Genomic DNA, 25,400 nt, shown 5'->3' on the forward strand with positions numbered 1-25,400 from the left:
AGAAATTACTGTGAATCTCAGTGCGAAAGATGACAATTATATTATCTCTGCTTCCCTCAGTCCCACTGTGCAGGGACAACGGCAGACAATACACATAAACAATAGGTTCCTTGAGGTCCTCAGTATCCTGTGAGAAAAATGTGAAGACTACTGAGTATGTGTCTCTTTTGCTGCCTTTTTCAAGTCGTTCTTAGCTGAAATGCAGCCAAACCACATGGGACATCCCAGCCGGGGACAAAAAAATTGACAACATTCACGCTGACTATATGCTTTGCACATGATTGTGGATTTAAAATGTATTTACAGTAGTTAAACAAGATTAAATGAAAGATTTAATAAGAAAAGAAGATTCACTCTTTCAGGCAAAAGTACAGCCAAGAAACAGGTCTTGGTCTAGTTTGTTGGACTTGGACTTATCCTCTCTTACTTTGGAAATTGAAATGATATTGTAACTAACAGAACCAAAGGATGGAGCTGAGAAAATCTTCATATTTTACTTGACCTCACATGATGCTTTTTTGTCATCAAAGAAAGACAAGAGTGACAGACTCATATGGTTAACAGTCCCTGTGAAGACGACTTGTACGTCCCAGTGGAACAACAATGACCACACGTTTGTCTTGTCATCTGTCATGCTGGCCAATCTCTCCAATTGCACTATCAGCTAAATATAGCAATTTCTCAGTGCTGCGGGAGCTTCAGCACTGTTGACCTATTGAAGCTCACAGACAGACATACACATCATGTACGCACTGTGTGTGGGTGTGTAATATGTCTGAGAGTCCCTGGGTGTGGACCCCTCAGGCCTTGAAGCATATTGGAAGAAGACAGATCATATTTGACAGCAATAATTGAATTTCTTTACTGCCTTTTCACATGCAGGGACAGACTTACTCCTCGGCTGGTGACACTTGGTTTCATTCATTCCTGAGCATCTCCTGTGTAGCCATAACAATCATCAGTATCACTATCACCAGTATCAACAAATGGAACCGCTGGTTGCTACAAGATGTGCACTTTGACAAAACCAAAACCAATTTGTCCACTGCACGTTCTCTCTGACTTCATTCAGTCGGTGCATCAGATGCATGTGCAGCAAGTATTTCTCCTGGAAAGCTTGCCAGCACCATCTGATGACAGCTAGGGGGCTGTTTGCTTATGTTGCCAGAACAACCAATCAAATCTGATCAAACCACACCTACCCCACTATCACTATACTTAGATGGAGTTTTGTGTAACTTAGTTGATTATTTTCTATTTTATGCTACTTTATACTCCACTACATTTGTCTTACAGCAATAGCAGATTCCAGTTATATTCTTACACGCGAATGCATCAGTAAATACAACACAGTGATGTAACATAAACATTATTCTTAAAGTTTTATTTTGGGTCCTTTAAGCATGTTTTGCTGCCACTATTACTCAAGTAAGGTTTTTATAGCAGGATTTGATAAACAGATGATGAGTTTGTGACTGTTAAACTCTAAATAAACTTTGTTTCGCATTTAGTGATGAATATTTAGTGTTCAAGCAACGTACTTAAAGGCTCCCTGTGGATTCTTAACTTTTCTATGAGAGGGTCCCTTTTAGGTGGTCTTGTGCACAGACACAAGGACACACATGTAATGCTGCAACGCGCCAACAAAAACAGAGAAGAAAAAGACCACAAGCTACTAAACACAGATGTAAACAATGCTGGATTTAAAATGCTTTGTGAGTAAGGAAATGCACAATTTGTTGGACTTAAAAGATGCACACAACCTGTTTGATGAGAAACACTGTATGTAAACATAACTTTTGTTTGTTTACAGGAAAACTCCACAGGGTCACCTTTGAGATTTGAAAGCACATTTTCAGGGACTTGAAGTCATTTATCGAGCACAAATATTAAACATTTGCATTGGTTTTGCAATTTTGAAATTGTCACTTTGTGCTCTGAAAAAATTGTGATGGCCATAAATTTCTTTTTCTAGCATTTTCTAGACTAAATTAACTGACATAAAAAAAAGTTTAAAACAGCATTGAAAATAACTACTAGATGATGCCTTCATTGCATAACAAGAGACTGGGGGGTATAATTTTTGTGCTGCTACTTGACATTTACACTCATGCTCTATATGTGACTGTTCTGGCTAAAATGGCCCGTTAAATGAACAGCCAAAGACAAAAGTAATTTTAAGTAAGGGTCAAAGGGGCACAGATATGTCAGTAAAAGCTGAATATTATTTCCCTCTGACAGACAGGTGTCTCCCAGGTATAAGGAAGGAAAGTAAAAAAAAGAGACAAGGTGACAGTGTGAGTGCTTCAGAGAGCCAGGCGGTGACAGAGAGAGGGAGTGACAACAGGAAAGAGTTGTGGCATGAGACACCCCCCCCAACAACAATTTGGTGTCAAGCTAGTGGCCGTGACCTTTCCTAATGCAATATGTTTGGAAGCAGTCAGCCATGAGCGGACAGACCACACTCCATAGAACAAGATTAAAAATCCAATTCCATACTGCTGAAAAAGAGCGAGGCACTGAGGTAAAAACTGTGGAGAGAGAGACAGAAGGAGGAAGAAAGACTGAGCAGTAGAATAAGAGAATAAAGTGTTTCATTTATCACCGGGTGAGAAAAAAAAGGACCATTCATCTATAATCCATTAATCTAGGATACTTGTGAGAGCCTCATTCGTGTCTCTCTCTCTCACTGTCTTATGACAAACGGAGCTAATCACAGAGAGCAAAGAGAGAGGGAGAGAGAGAGGCACAGCTCAGCCTACACTATAAAAAGTACCATCCTGCTCTCTACTTGGACATTCAGGAAAGCACAATGCCCCATCACAGGTTCCCACAGAACATGGTGATGTTTTGATTTCTTTTTTCTTTTGCCGACCCTGTCAAAACTGACAGTGATGACATGGTCAAGACCGCAACACTGCTTTGAGACTGTTCTCAAAAGTATGACAGCATTGTGCATTTGGTGAAATGCCTAAAAAAAGTTTATGATAGCCTGACAAGGTCCACTTATGGTTGTGTAAATTATGACGTTTTTCTGTCTCTCAACTAATGAAGCTGAAAAGCATTAAAACCTTAAACAGGAAGAGGCTGTCGGATGGGTTGGTCAACAAAGCGTTGTGACTTAGAACAGAGGACGCTGTTCACATCGTGTCACGCCAACAGTCAGCGGTGGTTTTGGTTGGTCATAGTACACAGAGCATTGTCCCATGTGTTTCACCGTCCTATTCAGGGCAGGCACATTCACTCACTGACCCAAAGTACTGTTTGACTCTGCAGCCTTATTCAGCTCTACAGTATACTGTAGGACAAGATGGAATTTAAATTTTCCTTCATTTTTCATTCACTTTTATCAGTGCGGGCCCCTCAGTGTAATAGGAAACAATGAAGAGATTCAGGGGGAAGGTAATCGGCTGCTGGGTGATGAGCCAGGGGATCCAGGGGCTCCTTGGCCAGCTATGATAAGACCACACTCATCCCACAACACCCACTGCTGGGATTCAGACTCATGCATTGGCTACCATCTGAAAATACATTTGTTTCCACACTGAGGGACACTGCCAACTCGCAAAATTATCATTTTCACAGAAACATTCCTTTCAGCGAAACACACACACACAAAAAAAGAGAAGAGAAAGACAAAGAGAAAAGGAAGAAAATTGAGAAGAACTGACACTGAAACCAATTTCTGGAGTCAGCCAACATCCATTTACTGTAAAGTTACATGAATTTATATCTCTAAAGAACATTTTGAGTTTACAGTTGTTGTGAGGAGTGATTTGGTTGATGTGCACAGCCTGGTCATTTGATATCCTCCTCTGTGACAGTGCCTTAGGAAGGCAAGTATCTTTCTTTTCCTGTTCCAAGGGAAAAGGGGTTCAGTGTGAGGGCTGAGTCTAAGTGGCAAAATTTCTCATCTACAGTATGGCAAAGGATTGTGTTCACATGTTTTTTGGGGTGTTTTTTTAATTTTGGTATTTAAAGAGTTACTGGTCACTGTAATCATTTCTCTGTCCAGATACAATCCCCCACTGTCTGAAGCCTCAGTGTAACTTGAGAAGAACTTCAAAATGCAGACTATATAAAAATCTTCACTATGTTAGCCTGTTAGCCCTATATTTAAACACTATCACATCTCTCTATGGCCATTCAGAACATCTATAAACACTTCTGATTTCCAGTGTGTTTGGTCAGTGTCATATGAACTAATTCTCAATGGGTACACCCCAGCATATATATTGAAATTATGTTTGGAAGATGTCTTCAGGGCCAGTGTGGAGAGGAGGAACAACTGCAGTGACTGATAACTGAGCCACTCGGTTACAGCTTATTATTACTTACCTAAGCTGTATTTCTGGGGGATTAATATGGAGTTAAAAGAATATAATGGCAGATGCGAAAAAAAAAAGAACAAATATTGCAGTTGAAAACTAAACTTGTCAGTTCTCTCTATTGCACAAATGTTTCTGAAGTAGCATGAACATCTTTGGCATTTGTTATTTCAGACACCAACAGCAGATTAGCTCTGAAGCACTGCTGCTTATAAAGCACAGACACAGACTAATGGTGACACTGCGACAGGATTCAGTTAAACGAAATATTTGGCACGTTGTAATATTTCTTCGAAGACCAGGAAAGAAAATCTCTTCAGAGTGACAGCACCAACCTGCCAATCTGACCCATTCCTCTGTAGCAGGATCACTACCGGGACACCTCCTCCCCCTCTCTGCTACCTTTCTTTATGCCTTCATGTCTCACTCTTGCTTCCTCAGGCACTTTGACTCCTCTTTCAAATTCGACTGTCATTTCACCCTGTCACCCTTTCCTTCCATCTCTCCCTCCATTTCTCCTCCACCCTGCCTTTCTCTTTCTTGCTCTGACACTCTTTTCAGCATGTTTTCTGTCACCTCCTGAGAGCTGACAGGAAGTAAAAGGCAGACAAAAAGACATGAGCAATGACCCGGAATGAATCGCCCCCATTTATGCAACAGACATGCACAGGACAATCAGAGAAAGTGTCTGTACACACCAACTAGATTACTGCAATAGGTGTGGTGACGTCCCTCTGGGATTTGTGATGTGGAAAATCCTAACAGCTGTATTGTAGTAAGCTAACTAAATAAGCTAACATTAGTGTCACAATTTGGTAATAAACACTAGAGATGTGCATTTTTAATTATTTTCATATTCGAGCACTCATATTGAATTAAAATCAAGTGCTCACAAATAAAAATAAAACAAAAAGTGAACATACAAATGGCAGGTAAGGGTTAAAGTGTGCAACACATGAAGATTGGTGTAATTAAGTACTCATGTCCATCCCAAGGAAACACTGTTTTAGACTAATATTTCAAGCCGACTCAGTTTAAAGTGAGACCCCTGATAAGGGTTTATAAAATCTACACGAGATGAATATATGCATATTATATTCAAAGACTGAAGATAGGCTAACAGGCAAAAAATGAGCATCCTCACCAGCTGATGATCCATGTAGAGGACGTGGAAATAACATTGTTTTTGTACTGCAGTGTAGACATAGTTAATCCTTGTTGTATCCTCAGTGTAGTAAGGAAAAATACCAGTTCCCTCTCTCTTATTTCATTCTCAAATTACCCTATTTGGATGTTTAGCTCGTACTTACAGGTGTTGAATTTATCTGTATTGTTCCTATAACAGTACACTTTATTTAAATGTTACAAGAGAACAGTCTTTTAGGATGAGAAATAACCAGTGAGTCTGACGAACATAACATAACACCAACATCTTGGATAATGAGTTTGGCTGGGGTTTGCTGCAGTACAAGCATCAATAATTAAATACAGCAGGCCAGAGCTGCTGACATGAATCTAAACACTGATAGCATCCAGAAGCAGCTGAAAGCAGACAGTAAGTAAATACTACACACACAGTGAGTGTAATGTTGTAGGCTAGTTAGCTGCACATGCTAACATTTGCAGTTTACATTATAACACATGTTTCCCTTAACACAGCGAAAGGCCTTCATGGCACAGCACAAACCACTGGGTTTTAGAGCACAGTGGGCCTTTATTTGGACAATGTCATGTTGTGCCTTTAGAGGCCTTTACTTTTTCTTCTGTGTGTGTTTTGGTATGCCAGAAGAAAGATATTCTTTCAAGGTGGAGAATCACTGTTATTAGACCCACTTCAAAGACTACCAAAGCTTTGCCTACACGGCTGCTGAGTTATGACTGGACAGTTGCTGTTTGGGGGGTGGGGTGTTTAGCAAATAATCAGTTATGATGTCCATCTCCAAAGCTCTTCTCAAATAAAAATACCGTATTCATCAAGCTATTATTTCCATTTGTTGTTTTTTTTTCCCAATGACTGAAGTACAGCACAGGTCAAAGGGTATATTTTCATATTTTATATGACCTGATATAACTTTTCAAAATGTTTGCTTTCAGATCTGTATGAACCTTTGAAAACCTTAATCGTTGGGGTTATTGTGCACATACACAAACACACACCACTCTCATCATTACTGCATACTATTTTTCACTCCCACAGGCATTAACACTGTACATTATTGATCTAAGCACAATTAAGGCTTATGCCACATTAGCATGCCTGGGACAGAATCCTGTTTATTCCTGCCTGACCATTCAGCTGCACTCTGGAGAATGTCAGCTGTCAAACTGCTGCTCATACTGGTGGATGCTCATCACTGTCCTGACAGCATCCTGCACAACCTCAGTCCCCTCTGTACACAGTGGCAACCCCCAGCAGGCACACAAATATTCACATACTGACACATACACAACGAAAACACACAAACATATGCTGCTGACACATAGGAGTCACACATAGGCTACCCACCCATCTGTACTTGAACATATGATGGATGGTCCTGTGAGGGCTGAACATAGCCTTCCTTCATTTCTCCTCCCCCGTTGCCAGGATACTATGTTCACATTCAGACGAGATATTGGGTTAAAAATCACACCAACCTCGGGATATGTGACTTATGATATTAATAACAATTTCTTTTGCACCACGGAGATTGTGCTCAGATGTTATTTGTTTGCTCGAACACTTGCTATATATAGATTAACTGATATGTAATCGGAAAATCAATACATGAGTCTGAGCTTCAGCTAACCACATATCCAAACCAAGTTCAGAAAGAAAACCCCCCCCCCAAAAAAAAAACAAAAAGAAAAAAAAAATCAATATGGCTGTCAAATAAAAATGGTCTCTGTTGCTTGTATGTGTGTGGGGAGGAGTGAGACTTGCACTGTCTGGTCTTCCAATCACACACCTGCATCGATCAGTGCAAGTTTTTATATGGATGAAATGTCTGGTTCCAAAGTTACCTAAAGTCACCATTAACTTTGCCGCTAATTTAAGAAGCATGGTAATGAAACACAACAAATAGTAGTACTAGACCTTGAGGATTATATCAGTATTATGAAAAAGCAAGTAACAAAGCAAGCACTAGCAAGCGACACTACTTTCACAGTTGCCACTTCAACCTCCTGGTCGAAGGAAATACCTGAAGCAGTAAGATGTCCATTCACACGGACAGGCAGCCATACAGTTTGATTAAAAATGCTGAATTTAGAGAGATAATACAACCATGACCCCGGATCAAGAGAAATAATGCCCATTTGTCAGCACTGCAGTGAAAATGTAACCTTCCTAATGGGCTGCCAAAAAAGCTGCCCAGTAGGATTTTTGCATTGGATTATGGACCCTGTACAGCAAAAACCTCCTGCATTGTTTCAGAGAGAACAGCAGTACCCGTATGGTGCTTTCTCATATTATCGTGTACTAAGTTAGAAGAGGTTTAAGAACTATTTATATTAAATTTAATTAATTATGTTATTTTGCTTAGCATGGATTTATTGTTTAATGAGACTGTGACAAGGTACAGGGTCAGTAGGGGGGACTCACCTTTCTTTGTTTAGAGGATAATCTGTCTCACCATTTTACCAGACTGTTGCCCATCAAATGTCCATATAGTGGCCTGGCTGCGGCATCCAGACTACATTAGTCCGTACATCTAGGATTTTTCTAATAGTCAAATGGAAAAGCTCACAGTTACATGTAGCCTCCTTCTCGTTGTGGCAACAGTCTCTTCAGGCATCAGTCCTTTACTATCTATAATTCTGTATACCTCACATGCAGTTCTTCTATCACTGTGTGCTTTGTCCACAAACAGATTAAAACAGAGAGTCACCAAATGTTATGCAACAGGATAGATTTGTTTTTTGTTAAGTACTCAGCCAAATAACCTCAGGGAATCTTAACAGCCAAATGAAATGTCCTCCATGTATACACTGCAGAGAAATGAAATAATATCTCAGCTTTCTTCTCTTTTAATCAAGGTGAGTTCAAGGAAACGTGAGTGTGCTGCTGTCAGTGTGGGTAAATAAAAAGCCAACCGCCAGGCAGTTATTAAAATAGAGATATAAGATATAACAAACACAGCATATATTCCTCTAAAGCTTTTCTGTTACAGAATGTTTTTCCCTAAAGGTTTTGTGTCATTGAGTTTTCCCTCATAATTCAACCACACACACCAAACACCTGACTGGCTAGAGGAGCCGCAATACAAGCCATAACTGCATATAACATGCTGATAATGAATTTTGTGATTATACCCATCAGAAATCAGCATGTGCACAAAGGCCCTGCAATCACCTGGCAGCCACTGTAGGGTGGAAATTTATTCCTTGATTTCCTTTCTTATTTTGTTATTAAGCTCAAACTAAATCAAATGAATGTACATATTTCTGTTTCATAAATTTTTGACAGGGACGATGCTCCTTCATCAATAGAAAACAAAACAAAAAAGACAGACAAAAACAAAGCTAGCTGAGCAGGGTAAAGCACAAGTCTCACGTATAAAAATCATATGCTATACAATAAATTTGGGGGACATATTACAGTGCATGCATGTAACTTGTATTGCATTTCAGCCCAAGTCATTGTAAATTAGTAAATAATTCTGCCATAAAGTAATCAGCAGCTGCCGGGATCAATGCAGTGCAGTTGTAGCTATTTACCTCTGGCAAACACCAGCAACCCCTCAGAGCTTTTATCTTGATAAACACTGACTGGTTCTTGGAGCTTTGTCCCATGTATAAAAAAAAGAAACTTCCCATTTACACTCAAAGAATAGGCAGGAAATGATCCAAGACATGGCCTTTGCGCTGCTCCAGTAAAGTCCATAAATAAACACATGTGAATGGAGGTTCTTCGTTTATGTTCAACAATAGTGATACCCCCCCACCACCAACTCTGTGTGTGTGACAGAGAGAGAGAGAGAGAGAGAGAGAGAGAGAGAGAGAGAGAGAGAGAGAGAGAGAGAGAGAGAGAGAGTGAGTTTGTGTTTGCAAGGGATGGAAAGGGATAGAGATAAGAAAGAAAAAAAAAATCAGATGAGAGCATCAGTGAGAGACAAAGCAGGACAGAGATGAAAAGAGTCCTCTGTTGCTGTGCTCTGTTGTCATTATCCTCCATTGTTGAGAGAGTGTGACAGCAGGGAGCCAGATTGGCCAGAGAGCGTGGACTGATGATGTATGCTATTGTTTCCTAACTATTATTCATTCATTGTTCCCGGGATCTACAAAGGACATTATAATGCCCTGTACAGTAGTATGCTATTGGAATACTCAGTAATTTTCCTACTCTATAATTGTAACAGGGTGTTCATTAGGCTACTTGCACATTAGTGCTTCCTGTGAAGATTAGAACAACTACCCGTTATTGGTAAAACTAAAAAAAAGAAAGGAGAGAAAGAGGGAGGGAGAGAAAGAGGACAGTTAGACTGAGAAGTAGGGATTTGTGAAACTGTGGGAGTTACTGAGAGAATTACTGTAAGTAGGTTACTCATTTTCTGCCTGCAGTCTTCATCTGTGTGTTGATAAAATCTCCAAATAAGTTAAATGTGGCTGTAGATGGTGCACTTGTGGGTCACATGAAAAACCACTGAGCTCAGTACTCAGGGTTATTAACATCCCATATTATTATGTACACGAGCGAAATCATTTACTGCAAAAACCGGCACACATTGTTATAAATAAAATCAGATAAATGGTAGCAATCAATTTATTTATTAGGCCTAAACATCCATAGTTAACACTGATGACAACTTAGTCATTGTCACTATTCTTAAACAGCAGAGCAGTTTCAAGTTTTGTAGAGAGTGACAGCAGAAGATGGAGCAGGCACAGTGAGCTGTGGGATGAAGAGCTGCAGGCGACAGGCTGCGCACCTCCGACTCTTCATCAAGGTAACCAACTTAACTGTGCACTGCTGTTCTCAGGAGAACTGCTTGCACCAAGTGCAGCATGAAATCAGATTGTGGTTGCTCGTGGCATGATGGAAAAAGACCAATTACTGCAAATGGACACACCACTTGCTCTTCTGTTGTATTTTTGACACAGCGGTTGCTCAGTGAGTGTTTACCATAGTATTAAACTGCAGTTGCGACAGCAAGTAAGATTAATCCAATTCAAATGCACTGCAGCCTCCAGCTCAAAAAAAATGGAAGTTATTTTATTCTAATCAGTAAACACTACATTTTGTCTTCAAATGAAAGCAGGGAATTCATCCAGTGTTCAGGTTATTTTATTTTTTTTTTACTTGACAGCCAAATTGTGACAATACAAATAGACCTGAAGCTACACAATGACATGACAGTGATGGCTGTACTACAGACACCTTAACTCACTTTAAACAGGAAGTGAAACACTACGATTAATCTTATAAATGAGATCATCGTGTTTAAAAGGCGACACTGAACACCACACAAACAGATGTATCACACAAAAAAAAAACGTAATCAATGTGACACAATGTCTTGTTTAATTTGTGCATGAAGACACATCTATGGAGGCCGTCTGGAATCAGCAGGGGAAGAAGAAAAGTCATGAGTAAAGTAAATCTCTACTCAAGGTTTACACACCTGTGGACATGTATTTACGCATGCCTCTTTTGTTTGTCAGCTGACCCCAGCGGCTCTCTCCACATTATGACCTATAAAGTTCTAATCCTGAACGTTTTCATTGTACCAAATCAACTTTTGATGTTTCTATAAAGCTGACATTTATCTTTTAGAAGTGCTCCAAATTAAACTATTCATTTCCTTTTCTGAACCATCCTGAAAAACAATTTTAACTGTCACAAAGTGAATGTAAACAGTCCCAAAATCAAATCATAATAATATTGTTTCTTTACCTTATTACAACCTTCAACTATTGTTCTTAATCTTTCAAAGCATTCCAAGTACATTTATCTCCAAAGTGTACTCAGCTGAAGTACTGTAAACTCAATGTGTTGTCACATTAAACTGGAGTTCACTGTATGCTTCATGTTCCTCTGAACAGAAACCCTCAGTCCTGCTGAGTGTTTAGCTCATTTAGCTCCTTCAGCTCAACAAACTGTGTCAGCTGTTAGCTCTGTTAGCCAAATACACAGCAGGGCTGCATTTTGAGTTGTTCAACAAGCAGAATTTTCATTCTTGGATTAAATGAAGTATTAGGTTTGCACTTTGTTAACCACATAAGTGCATCAATAAACAATGAAAAGATTTAAATAAAGCCAGTTCTTTGTAACACGCACGGCAGGCCAGTGCATTTTAATTATCATAAGGATAGCACTTTTCCTAATTCAAAATATCTTTTGGTGGAAAGTAGAAGCTGAAGCCAGTAGATGTGGTTTTATGTTGTAGAGTTTTTTTTGTACATGAGTGTGTGTGTGTGTGTGTGTGTGTGTGTGTGTGTGTGTGTGTGCCTTTGCTTTATTTCATTTTCCTCTGTGGTTTCAGATTTCATGTGCGTCTGTGTGTGTGTGTGTGTGAGCTACAGCTCTGAAGTTGTGCTAAAGCAGCAGTGAGGCAGCAAATTAAGCAATCCTCGACTGGATAAAGATCACAGAAACAATATTATCAATCTCAAGTGAACAAGCTGAACCTTTGGCCTTTGGGAGCTTCAATTAATATATGAGCTGTATATGGCGACTGAGTAAAAGCCACAATATTTTTCTTCCTCTTAGTCCTTTCTCCCCTTTTCCTGTGAATGTAACTTGTCCTTTTCTTTCCACAAATTGTGTTTTCAATGAGGAAAGTCAAAATCTTCAATATATTAAATTACTGCAAAAATAACCTTTGTTCTCCTGCCTCTCTGGTTTCTTTTGTAGCCTTGTTCTTTGTGAACCCTTCTTCAAGCTCCCCGTATTACATTCTATGTGTGATATTTATTGGTGTCAGAGATGAAACAGAGCAGATTATTTGAATAACAGGCTTGCAGCAGATATTCAAATTTCCCCTCAATTCTTAGAGCTGAAATCATTTTTTTGTAGTAAAAGCAAAACAGACAGAAAAAGAGACAGTGTCAGCGTTCTCTCCCGTGAAGCTGCAGGAAGCCAGTTAAAGCGCCTTACACTAATCCAGTTAGCTCCTTCATAATTCCTCTTTGTGCTAAACAGTTACAGCAGTCATACAAACATGCAATCCACTCTCCTCCCAGGTCATACATCTACACTGCCAAGGTCCCTTACAACAGCAGAGACATGCTGTAAGCTCTTTCCAAATTCCATACTATATCATAATGGTACTCAGTACATAATACTTATCGTATTCTGCAGTTAATATACAAGATATCAATTAACAGCAAATCGTGCAAAATGTTTACTGATGGACATCGATCAATCCCCGACTCATTGTGGCTCTGAGGTCTGCAGAGATGGCAATGAAATTAGCCACAGACACATTCATTTTATCCCAGGGAAGAATTGTAAAAACTTGCTGATCTTGTGCCTTTTCTCCTACTGCCATCATCAAGTCAAATTTTCAGTTTGTCCAATACTTAAATTTCAGCTGTTTATGCTTAGTGCCAGTTAGTAAATGTTAGCACACTAAACTAAGAAGGTGAACACAGAAAACGATACATCTGCCAAAAGTCAACATGTTAGCTTTGACACTGTGAGCATGGTAGTATGGCGATATCATGTACAGTCCTATGGAGCCACTGGCATAGCTGAGGACCTTTAGTCTTGTTTGTTTGAAAAATCTTCCCCAAGTACTCCCATCACCAACAACAATTTAATATTTTGCAGCTGTGGGCTGCTTCTTCACATCGCATTTTGTCATGGGCAGGACAATACAATTATTTACAGTGAGACCAAACTACATAACAAAAACCCACTTACAATTTGGTATGAAAAGTGTTTTTTATGTAATCAAAATCTATATTCTCATCAGCCTGCAGCTACTTGGGAGGGACACTATAATAAGACACTCAAGTGAAAAAAATAAATGTGAAATGTGAATGTTTCCATCGCCTATTTTTCTTTCACAAAAAGAAAAACATCTCAAGTGAGTTTAACATCTTTGAGTGTTGTTGAGTTTCGCCTCTTTCATGCCGCTTTTCTAATTAGATCATTTTCATAAAAATTTTTGGATGGAAACACGGCTTTGTGTTGCATATCAACTCACTCTTTCGCTAGGTGTTGTCATTTCTAATTCCCTCTGATACTTGGTCTCATTGTAGTATGGTGCTTCCTGTATCTTTTTCAAATTATAAGCTTTTTGGTGGACAGTATCCCTTCATTTCCAGCAAGGCTTTTATTCTATTTTATGCTACTATAACTCATACAGTTCTTAAAGTGCAGCTACCGCCCTTTTCTGGCACTTGTAACACACACAGTCTTAGAGAAATAAGTCAGACAATTACACACATGATGAGTAGTCCAGAAAAACAAAGTGCTGAAAGCAGCAACTTATGTTGTTAAATTTCTTAAATTATGCACTGGGAGTTTACACCTTTTTGTTTTCTTTTGGTTTGTTTGTTTGCTTTTTATCCAGACCAATATTTGAGGCTGGCCTTTATTTCTTCATAGCTACCTGCCCTGACAGTAATTGGAGTCCTAGCTTTTATGTGACTGTCGTCTTTTATTCATTAATGTACTGCTGTCTTTTCTTTTAAGAAAATGCAGTATTAGATTTTAACAGTGACATAAGGGCATAAAGACAATTAAATCTTTCATCACAGTTATTTGTATAACAATTAACTGTTAACTAAAATGTCATGATTGTAATAGTTGTGAGTTAAAGATGCAGCAGGACTTATTTTGGGTCAAATATAAAAGTGACAGACCAAATTATCACTCCTTGGCATGGTAGAAAATGTGTGTGTGCATTTCAAGTGCATGAAGTACCATTTCATCTTTATGTTGCTGTCACTCCAACCACCACATGTCCACATTTATCAGAGAGACAGAGGGTGAGACAGAGCGTGAGTCTTCAGCGTGACTGATAGCTGCTGGCCTTTTTCACGAGCTCAGAGCTTGCAAACTTAACTTGGCACTCACCTATGCAAATAAGCACAAAATTAAAAAGCCAAGAGAAAAAGCCAAAATACAATTTCTAACAAACAAATGAGAAGACATTGAGGTAAGTTGTGGCAGGTGTAGAGCGCTCAGTCAAACACGTGGTGTGATTTGACACCACCTGATATCTACAGAGCACTGAGATGATTTATGTGACATGGCAACCATGTAGAACCACGACTCTGAGCGTAATGTACGCTAACACAACACTCATGTCACCTAGCAGGGACATGAATGAATTTAAGCATAACATGGGGTGCATGTAACCATTATTGCGAGAAAAAACAAGTAATTGCAGCACTGATCACAAAGAACTTTGATGCACACAAACACACCATGTACAAGTAAATATGAAATGGATGTGCACCCACCTGCCACCCACACTGCTGTTGACATCCACAGAGGAGGAACATCAAACAGCAACAGGTATTAACACAAGATGGTCAAAAGCACTCACCACGATCATGAGGGTCGATCACATCCCCTTTGTAGAAGGAGGCTTTACTCCTCTCTCTCTTTTTTCTTTGTAATCTGTACTTTTATAAAAATCAGTCCCTGCTCTCCTGCTGCTTCTATCACTACAACCTCTCACTGAGGCTCAAGATAGAGGGTATTTGTGTGTGTGTGTGTATGTGTGCACGCATGTGTGTGTGTGCCTAATCCCTGCTGAGTAGAGTGGGTGCTAGGCAGCAAATGTTCACTGGAGAGTTAGACACACAAAACACAGGTTAACTAGGATTGGTTATTTGGTGGGGAGATGTTTTCTTATGCTGGCTCTAATTGTACTCAGTGCTGATTTTATAGCATTTTACAGACCAATCAAGTATTACAAAATCATATTTCATGTGTATTTATTAGGTACATTTACCTAAATAATAATGAAATACCCTATAGCTGTGCAGCCCACAGTCAAATTCCTGTTTAGGTTTATGTTACACGACACTGTAAGTGCAGACCTTTCAGTAAGTACCAGTAATTTATAACTACAGAATCCCACTAAGAGTCAAATATGTACCCACACTTGTCCACATACATTGATCAGATCATTCTGTACTGAGACTGAGTAGAGTGGGTGGTGACTGTCAGTCAAGCTATATGCAGTCTAGACGAGTAGTTTAGTGTTGCCATGTAAATGACACTTTCCAATCCTAGACAGAAAAATATGAGCTAAATTAATGATTGATGGTACATATATCAGGTCCTAGTTCTGCCTGTTGACATTTGCATCCTGTATGCTGCGGCTTAGCCCAGGATCAACCTGGTCCATTTTGACCCACCATGTCTGTCTGACAATATCATGTGGTTCACTTAAATCAGTGTCAACGAACTATAGATTATTTGCAGACACAACCTGTGTTCAACTTGGATACACTGTGCTACATCAGTTCAGATTCAGAAAATGTCTCATGTCAGTTTTATGTTGTTCTCCTTGACCTATTGTGTTATCTTGGATTGCTCTCACTGAGTTTACATTGTAAGGGATTTGGTGTATTCAGAAGTCTTCTTCTCTGCAACACACGAATCAGTCTTATCAAAATCTTATCTTATCAAAGTACCAAACTCCTCTGTACCCACACAGGCTGCAGAATCTACTTTTGACACCTGTGCCACTCCACAAAAATAAATAAATAAAAACTGCGATCAATTCTAAAGATTTGGCACAGTTTTCTCAGAAGAAAAAGGTCTCAAGGTCTCAAAATGTCTCAAGTAATTGGAGGAGTTCCAGCTACATAACCTACTTCTCCACATATGTGTTCAGTATGTTCCGAAACCTCAGATTTGCCAGAAAACTGAGAAAACTATTAAGCAAGTTGTTTTCTTTATGGAATATGAACAAAGCACATGGTTAGACATTAAAGAGGTCCAACATGAGCTCACATGTATTTAATGTATGCAACTAAATGATAATGGAGCTAATTAGATGAATTTGTATATTTTTCTCCAACAAGCCTGCTGACCAAAGTCCTGCTACAAAGCTTTTTCTACACGTGTAAAGGACACCAACCTGCAGAATGTAAACAATAGAGCTTGTTCCTGTGTTCAGCTTTCCAGGTCAAAGCCCTTCAAATGAACACAAAATCTCTCTCACACACACGCACACCATGGAGGTTTAAGTAGATTAGGAGGGTGTATTGAGCCCTTAACAGGACTAGTCCTTGACACAGAGGTCAGCGGAGCAGGACGATGAGGCCAATCTATGGCAGCATGCCAAACTCTACTAATTCTTTTAGCGATGGTAATAACCTAAACGGTACAGAAGCAGACTTGTGACCAGAAGGTTACCTGCCTGGCTGGAATATACAAGAAGCAGGAACCAGAGAGTTCTCTCTGCTCTCTCACAGCAACCTTCAATATGTCCTTGAACAACCATCACACCATTTCACAGGTCCACATATGAACAGTTTCCAAAAATACAATAAAACAATAATCCTGATTGTTTTCTTTTTTCTGTAGTCTTGTCTTTATCTTTGTAGATGGACAAGTAGCCCTGAGGTGCCCTATGATATTTATCAGTCATATTTCACAAAAGAGAAGCAAGGAAATATTTCAGTCCTTGTTCAGCTAGATCTGTTGACTGAGAACAAATTTGTATCAACAGCAACAGACTGTAGGGCATTTGCAGACAGTGAGGTCAGGTTAAACAGGCACACACAAACACCCCAGGGCTACCCACCACTATAGCATATGCTTGGCCTGTGAGCAGCTGGGTTCTCTAGGCATCAGAGCTTCAGCTTCACCCAAAGGTCTGCCTTAATTCACTAGATTTTGCCAATGCAATCAAAAACACAACTTCCTCTGCAATTCCCCGTAAACATTTGCATTCAAGAAGTGGATAGATTAGATACAGATTTATTCAGACACACACCAGATACTGTATAGAAGAAGGAAAGAAACAAGATATATGCCGTTTCTCATCCTCTAAAACACACACAGATACGGGAAAATTAATTGGCCATGAATGCACCTTGTTTACCCACAATGCACTTATAACCAGGGGTGAAAGTAACTACATTAACTACATTTCTTCTCATTACTGTACTGTCATTTAATTGATGACAAAAACAAAACTTAAAAACAATCCCAACCATTCTAAGAATTGATGGAGTTGTGTAAGTTTTGTACAGTTTCCTTTAGGCTTGAAGCCCTTGTCTGTCTGCTTATCTGAAGATCATTTGATTAAGGCAAACTCCAAAGCAAAGATCCAATCATCAGCCAATCATGTGCATTTGAAGCTGTCATGGGCTAAATAAAAGGGCGACAAATCCGACCGGCAGGGCTTGAATTTGACACCTATGAGATTTATACATTTATACATTTTTCTTTGCTCGCAGTGAGGATAACAGATCATCATCACCATCTAAAATCTGGCTTTATGTAAAGCAGCGCAGAGGTTCAGCCACAAAGTCATGTTTCTCCAAAACGAATACAGCTAAGGGCACTCTTATCTGTCAATCCAAATTGGAGCATGTGTCAACACAAAGGATGTGCATTTCTGTTATTCCATTTTATTCAACCTTTTATCTAACCAGACAGATCCATTAAGATTTTTTTGATATGTAATTGATCCATTCTCACCAGAGACATTCAAGTTCAAAGATGGCCTCTTTATCTCCTTTCTTCTCTGAGAAGTAAACATGACTTTTGTCCATCTGGGGAGAAGAATGCGGACCAAAAGACTACTCAACCCCATCATCCAATTCATCTGCTGCAGCCCTCGCCTGTAGTCTTTTTCTGTTAGGAAAACCTATCAGACATCTGTCTTCTTCTTCCCAAAGGCATAACACGCACAGACACACAGGAAGGAAAGTTAGGAGCAGAGAGAGGGGCACTTTTTATTTCAATGTCTCCTCTCGTGTTTCTTCCTCGTGTCTTAGTTCCTCCCAGCGTGGATGCTATGATCTCTTATAGGTCCTGTTCAACTATTAATAAGTCTGCTGTTATTACTGTTATCGTTGTTTAATCATTATTTGATATTCAGTATTCTCGAATTTATGTACAAGTCAGTGTTATTTTTATGATTGTTTTTTTTTTTTACTTGCACTCAATTATTATCTGCATTTGTACACCATATAGCAGTGTGAGTGTGTATGTGTGTATCGAGTGTATCCAGTATTATGTGCAACGCATAGTAAATTAGCAGAAACAAACAAACATGAAAAGTAGTGACAGGTCTTTCAACATACTGTTTGTTTTTCTCTGCAGTCATGACCTAAATGATAATTTGTGATGTTCTGCTGCTGTGTGTAAGGTTTCTTGAAAATAAAATATCTGTAAAATACAAAGAAGGCAAGAAATGTTCAAGTGATTCTTGTCACACAATTTTTTTTATCATATGAATTTGCTTAAAGGTTGTTGTAAGGACCTGGTCCATAACATAGTAAGCTTATTTTGCTGCTTTATCTACAGTGGTTTTAATTAATAGTCTGCTCTCTGTCACCTTTCCTCCGTGGCTACAGGGCATTTTTCTATCAGAGAGGCCACACACTTTGGGGGGGGGGGCTGAGCTCTGGTTACCCGCCCCCGTTGCTGAGCAACATGTTTCCTGTCACTGGCTTTGGTAAACTCCCACATTTTTCTAATTTGCAAGTTGTTTCAGCTCTCAGTTAGTTATCAGTTTGCACTTAGCACTTTTTACTGGTCACACCAGAATTCTACCTGTCCACATCAACAGCATCTGCTTTTAATTTACATTCAGCATCAGCATTTTGGGCGTTGAATGGCTCCTGTTTGGGTACATAAGAGCATTACCTTTATGTCTGATTGTTTGGATGAACTGAATCAGGGAGGTGCTCCCCATATTAAAAACTGTAAGGGAAGCATGGCAATTCATAAAGCTGGAGAGTGTGAGTTTTTCTGGACACTTACGAAGCTAGTAGGGGTCACTAGCAAAGCAACCAGGACATGAGTCTTTTTTGAGCATAGAACCTTATTAGTCACAGGCACAATCTACACTGGATTTTCTAAGAGCCCAGACATTGCTTCTTGGTTTATTTGTTGTTATGCCAAGTAAAAACTGCTCAGATTTTGGTTTTGGCAAAGCAAGATTCACAGGATGTAGCCACGATGAAAAAGATACAGAACGAGAAGGAAATACCAACAAAGTGAAATAAAGAGCAAGGGAGAGGGATGAAAAACATTAAACTCTGAAAGTGAGTGGGTGAAAGGGATGGAAAGGTAAACAGACCAACAGAAAGTCTATGAAAGGAATCGAAGAGAAAGAGTGTGTAACAAAGAGAAAGGTCATGGCCATAATTGGGGCCATCCATCATGGGACAGTTTTAGGAGTAGGTGGTATATGCCATCCTTCTATTGAGCCAGTGGCTCTCTGAATGGCTGATGATAAGACTGTCTGGAGTCACACCAGCCAGCTAACAGCTCCAGTCCATTTACTGCTGCATGATGCTTCAAAAGTTGCTCTTACGCTTTCACAGTATTGAAGGCATGTGCTGTCTTAGTATGCACAGTTATCATGGCCTATTGGTCATTCTTAAACTGATAATGTGGAAATCATTGTATGAAAGCTGGCAGTCGGTATGGGAGTAGTGCAAGTATTGAGAGAAGTTGGCTGGGATTTAATTAATCATTCATTTTAATATCTGATATTTGCCTTCATGAACACATAAAACATGCAGGGGATTTCAGGGTAATTACAATCAAAAGGGGGAAAAAAAAACAAAAAATTTTGTGAACTAATCTAAAATTGTAATGTGTGAGCTCTCTTTCTATTTCATTGGAGGGACTGAAGTCTATATTAATGGGCGTGAGAACGGACAATCCATGAAGCTCATTGATTGAACATCTCACCTTCATCAACATACAATTCCATAGCGACTTCTCCTCCACCGCAAGTCTCACACAGCAAAATTAAATCCTCTGAGGAGCACAAGCCAAAAAGTGAAATGAACCAGGGTGTTGGTTTGGGGAACTCTAAAATGGAAGAGGAAGAAAAAACTGAAAACGAAAAAGAACAGAAGGCATTTGAAAGACAAGAAAGACTGGATAAGGAGGTGAAAATAGGATGAGAGTGGGGAGGAGGAGCACAGACCAGTACAAAAACACCTGGACCAAATATGCTACTTATTCACACCAAATGTATACTTGCCTGAGAGAGAGTTGGCCTGCTGCTTGTCTAACAGTGATATATTATTCACAATATCAACACTGTGTAGGATGCAGATTGTTAGCAGGGTAGCTAAAATTAATTGGATTGATAATTTACCTCCGACAGCGAGAGTAAGAGCACCACTCTCCTGAGAGGTGGTCTTCTGAAAGCTGCATGTTAAGTATTAAAAATGGTCAGGGGTATCATATAGTTGGTGGTACTATGCAATGTGTTGTATTGTGACACAGTTTTCCATGTTTGCATTCAGAAACCGATCTGCAGAAAGTCTGTGCTCCTAAAATGCAAAATCATAGGCAGAAAAAAGCTGCACAAAATCATTTTTGTTACAGACATACTGGGTCAGGACAGATAAAAAGAAGAAAAAAAAAAAAAAAAAAGGAGTCCATGCATGCCAGCTGAGCATACGGTGGTGTTTGACCTTGGCAATGGCCCTGAGAGAGTTCATGCATGTCTAGTTGTGGTCTCCACAGTGTAGTGATGTGTCACACCCTTGAGATAAGTGATATACTTGCATGGTAATGAGATGTGGAGGTCGTAGGAGACACAGCAGATTTCATTATGGACAAAAATGGGTAATAACATTACATGTTATTAATGCAACCAATTTCCTCTGAAATGACCCAAATATGTAAGATATGTGTGGTGTTTTTACAGAAAACGTTTTTAATTTTGGAATGCCAATAAAATGCTCTGTAACCATTTTGAGTTCTCCTTTATTGACCTTGTAGGGCCACTTTTAACCTTGCTGGCAGCCTGCCCTGTGGGGCTGCAGTTCCAGAGGCTTTTTTCACAGCAAGCCCACTCTGGTCTCAGCAGAGCTGACCCAATAAAGTTTTATAGCGTGGGCTCAGACAAACCACTGGTGTGCACAGCAGAGAAAGCAGAACTGGTCCTGCTGTTTTTGTCCATTCTATTCCTTTGTTTTTATTGAAACATGCCGTGGCATTGCCAAAATGTAAATACCAATAAGGGGATAATGGCAAATATAAAGGTGATGATGTATTTTTTATTACACACACCTCCTAGACCAGGCCCCTGCCAATATTATGTTTCTCCTTAAAAACAACATAAATGCAAGTTAAAACACAGTATAAGTCATACAGTAAATACTACAGCAAAAGTGTCCAGTTTAATTGTTCTAGGGGGCAACAATAATCAATTTAATAAATTTGCTGGACAAATAAAGGTGGCAAATATGTATAGGAGTAGGAGCAGGACAGGTACTCAAATATCGATTAAAAAAATAAAACATCAACACACCCCCACGATCATCAGATATCCAGTTGGTGGAGGAGCTGGCCAAGAGAGGAAATGCAAGCTGTTACAGCATAAAGACTGTGAATCTTGTGACAGTGTGTGTGGAAGATTTCATCAGCAATCAGCAACCTGATATTCTACAGCACCCAGAAAGAAAAGGGACTTGTGCTCAGTCAGTGTCAGAGCTGCTGTCTTTAATGAAACACAAAGCATCCATCAACTCAGTGGAATGAATACTATTTTGACTACACTTCCCTGCTGTTTCCAGCAACAATGGTCTCCTTAGACCAAAAGGTCCAAGCAAAAATAGGAGCAGTTACATATTTTGATCCAACACGAAGCCAACATTTAGTCAAGGAAGAATAAAGGGCAAAAATTTCCGACACTGACACAACTTTGTAAATTTTTTATATTGCCAAGCTCTCACTCCAAATATAAATATTTTATATTTATTATATATATTTATTATTTAATTTAACAAGTCAATTTTGACTGTTGCAGAGCGACATACACAACAAATAAGCCTTTTCCTACTAGTGAGAAAAAACTTTGCCTCAAACAAACCAGAACAGGGCCAAGGCTCATGGGGTTCAGTGCCACCTAAACAGCACAAGTCATAATTGCACTAATCTATTTTGACTGTAGCAAATAACAAATTTATGCACAAATAAGCTGTATAGCTGTATATATTTGTTTAGATTTTCTTTCTTATGAGAATATCAAGAAGGAAACACAAATGAGAGAAGGGTCTCCCAGAGTGAGTCTTTAAATGAGAGGCTATCTACTGTGACATACATTCTCTCTCTCTCTCTCTATCTCTCACTCTCTCACACAAACTGCCTGAGGTCTTTCCTAACTCCTTAAGACAAAACTCTATTTATTTGTGTGTGAGAATATTTGAATATTTTGGGTCAAGGACAAGGTGGGATTTTGCATTAGAGAACGGAAAAACTGGGCTGTCTTTTAAGTCTGCTTTGTGCACTGCAGTGCTGTTACAGAAACAAAAGAATAACCTTGATTCCATGCTGAGAACAGCTGTTTCAATCAAACAGTCAATATAGTGTATATATATATCATTGTGGAGGCTAGCCATGGCTGACACTGTGTAGAAGTTCAGTGGTTTGATCGCATTCTGCAATTGTCTTTGGTTAATATACTGAACCCCAAATTGCTCCTTAATGCATCACTGTGTGCTTTAATGATCATCACTACCGATGAGCAGGTGGCACTAGTGAATGGTTGTGTGTGAATGGCTGAATGCCGTGTTGTAAAGGGCTTTCAGTTGTCGGTCAGAATAGAAAAGCACTATATAAGTACAGTACATTTACTGTTTCTTCTGTCTTTTATTTTTATGCAAAGCAACTGCAGACAGGATATCTAAACATGCATGTTTAACCATTAAACAGAATCTATACCTATGCTTGTGGCCTCTTCAAACCGTACTTAGGTATATCTATCTATCTATATAGATAAATATAGATCTATATGGAGATATATGCCGCTGTCCCCACCTACAAAATCTCCAAAGTCAATCTGATGAGCTGGCGAGTGGTTAAGCAGTTGTGAGCATGGAAAGTTGTCTGAGCTCATCACAGGCCTATGCTTGCGTGCCGCATTTGTGCATGAAGAATATACGTGCTGCTTCACTGGTTTTAATATGAGCAGGGTTTTGAGACCTGTGGCTGTGGTATTTCTTTTTGCTCAAATGTAAATTTAAATCTATGATAACCAGAATGCACTGCATTCGAGTACTGCACAAAGAAATGCCCTGGCTGGTGGGTGACTGTGTGAGTTAGTTTTGGCTCCATCTAACAACTGGAGCCATGCTGTTTACATAACTAAAAGACCAAAACAATAAAATAATCTAATAACATAGCCCGATAGGGTTTACAACTCTGCTTTAAATCATAACATGTTTATGTTCATTCATTATGAACACTGCTGGTGTATTTGCAATCCGCAAAAGCAAAACCACAAGTGATGCAATATTGTTTGACCTGTCAAACGCAACTGGCAACAACTTTTGTCAGCAAGAGCATTTTCCCAGTAATCAAGAAAGCAAACAGTCTCACTGTATCTGTGAAGTGGATGACTTCTGCTATGTGAACAAACTATAAAAAGCAGCCAGCAGAATTTGTTTATCTCTAACCTTTTGTCTTTCCATAATAAAATGTATCAGTTTAACACATCTATTTTTAAGCTACATGTTTCTATGTGAATGCACACAGTAAGCAGACTTGTTTGTGTTTTTCAATTTCACTGTTGCATGTCAGTAACCCAACACACTGGGCACCGATTTATTTTATTAGTACAGAATATGTAATGAGATTAGATTTGGTGTGTGGACCATGCAAGCAAATCCCAAACTCAGCATTGCAGAGATTTGGGAATGGTGGTACTCAACTTCACTGCTCAGAATCACATTAGACGACGTAAAACAAAATGCCAGCTACCATGTGAAATCAACTATGTGAAAGCCAGCATGTGGCCATTTCCAGAAAAATACACCTCCAACCACTGGCCTGATACAGAAATGTGGAACATGCTGTCTAGTATACTGTGATATGCAGCAGCAGCAGCAGGCTAAGACACTTAAATATATAGAGCCTTAAAATTAATGGTTTGGAAAGTACATTTTTTTCTTATGTTACACTGCATGATAAAACACATGACCATCAATATATGGCGTTATCTTCAGACTGAGTACAGCAGCAGTATAACTTTGACTCAACTCTTTGACTCAACTTAATTCAAATAAATAATACTCAAACAGGACTACTTTCCGTTTACCACAACATTAATCAACAGCATGAAAGCATCATAATACATGTATCTGACAACAGTGCAAAAAGTGTATGATAGTTGACAGTGGGAGCAGAAGAGCAGAAACTGATGCCAAGAGATACAAGCTAAACAACTAGCAGCCAATTAGCTTAGGCTAGTAGCCGCTGGGCCACCTGGCTGACATTGCTAAGCAATACAATATGCATGTTAGCACAGTTAGCAGACACTTACCTCACTCATGTGAAGTGCTGTTCCCTCATTAGAGAATAAAAGGGTAAACCAAGGTCCCAAACCAGTCAATAGAAAAGTGGCATGAAGTGCCGGTCTGAAGCCAACAGCCAAGAGTTAGCTCATGAGATACAACAGCAGTAGCTGCAGCAGAACAAAACACAGCTTAACTAGCCCGCCTCACAGCAAAGGGTGGCCTTGATATAATTAGCAAGACTATGTCAGGTGTGACTGGAGAAGTGTATAAACAGTGCCTGTCTGATGCTGTCTTAGCTCAATTAAGTGACAAAATAACTCACTGCGGATGTCACTATTAAAATCACTAACTGTACGCCTATATCTAATTTGAAAACATATTTTAAATAGGGCTGTCAAAAGTTGACGCATAAGTGCTGCGCAAGTCAACGCCTTATTATCGCGTTCACGCGATAATAACGCGTTCACGCGATAATTAATTAATGCCGACAATTATTATATTTTTATCGCGCATTAAGGCAGTTTTTTTTTTATTGAGCAAAACGAGTTAACATTTTGACTGCCATAACCTTAAGTTTAAATAATTTAAGTGTATAGGTCTTATATTCAGAAAATATTTTTGATGAGGGACAAGTACACATGCACATTTATCAGATGATATAATTAACTTCTCTGGTAG

The 25,400-nt window shown here is 39.2% G+C and overlaps 1 protein-coding gene across 3 annotated transcripts in view; it reads right to left on the minus strand.

Moving 5' to 3' along the window:
- Nucleotides 1-25,161, minus strand: part of LOC124059013 (SPHK1 interactor, AKAP domain containing) — a 107,331-nt gene extending 82,170 nt beyond the window's left edge. For all 3 annotated transcript variants that reach the window (XM_046388703.1, XM_046388705.1, XM_046388702.1), the window contains exon 1: nucleotides 24,749-25,161. The gene's annotated coding sequence lies outside the window, so the exon portion shown is untranslated. The remainder of the gene's footprint in view (nucleotides 1-24,748) is intronic.
- Nucleotides 25,162-25,400: the final 239 nt, after the last annotated feature.

The sequence above is a fragment of the Scatophagus argus genome, chromosome 5 (assembly GCF_020382885.2).
Source record: "Scatophagus argus isolate fScaArg1 chromosome 5, fScaArg1.pri, whole genome shotgun sequence".
In the NCBI taxonomy this organism is placed as follows: Eukaryota; Metazoa; Chordata; class Actinopteri; family Scatophagidae; genus Scatophagus; species Scatophagus argus.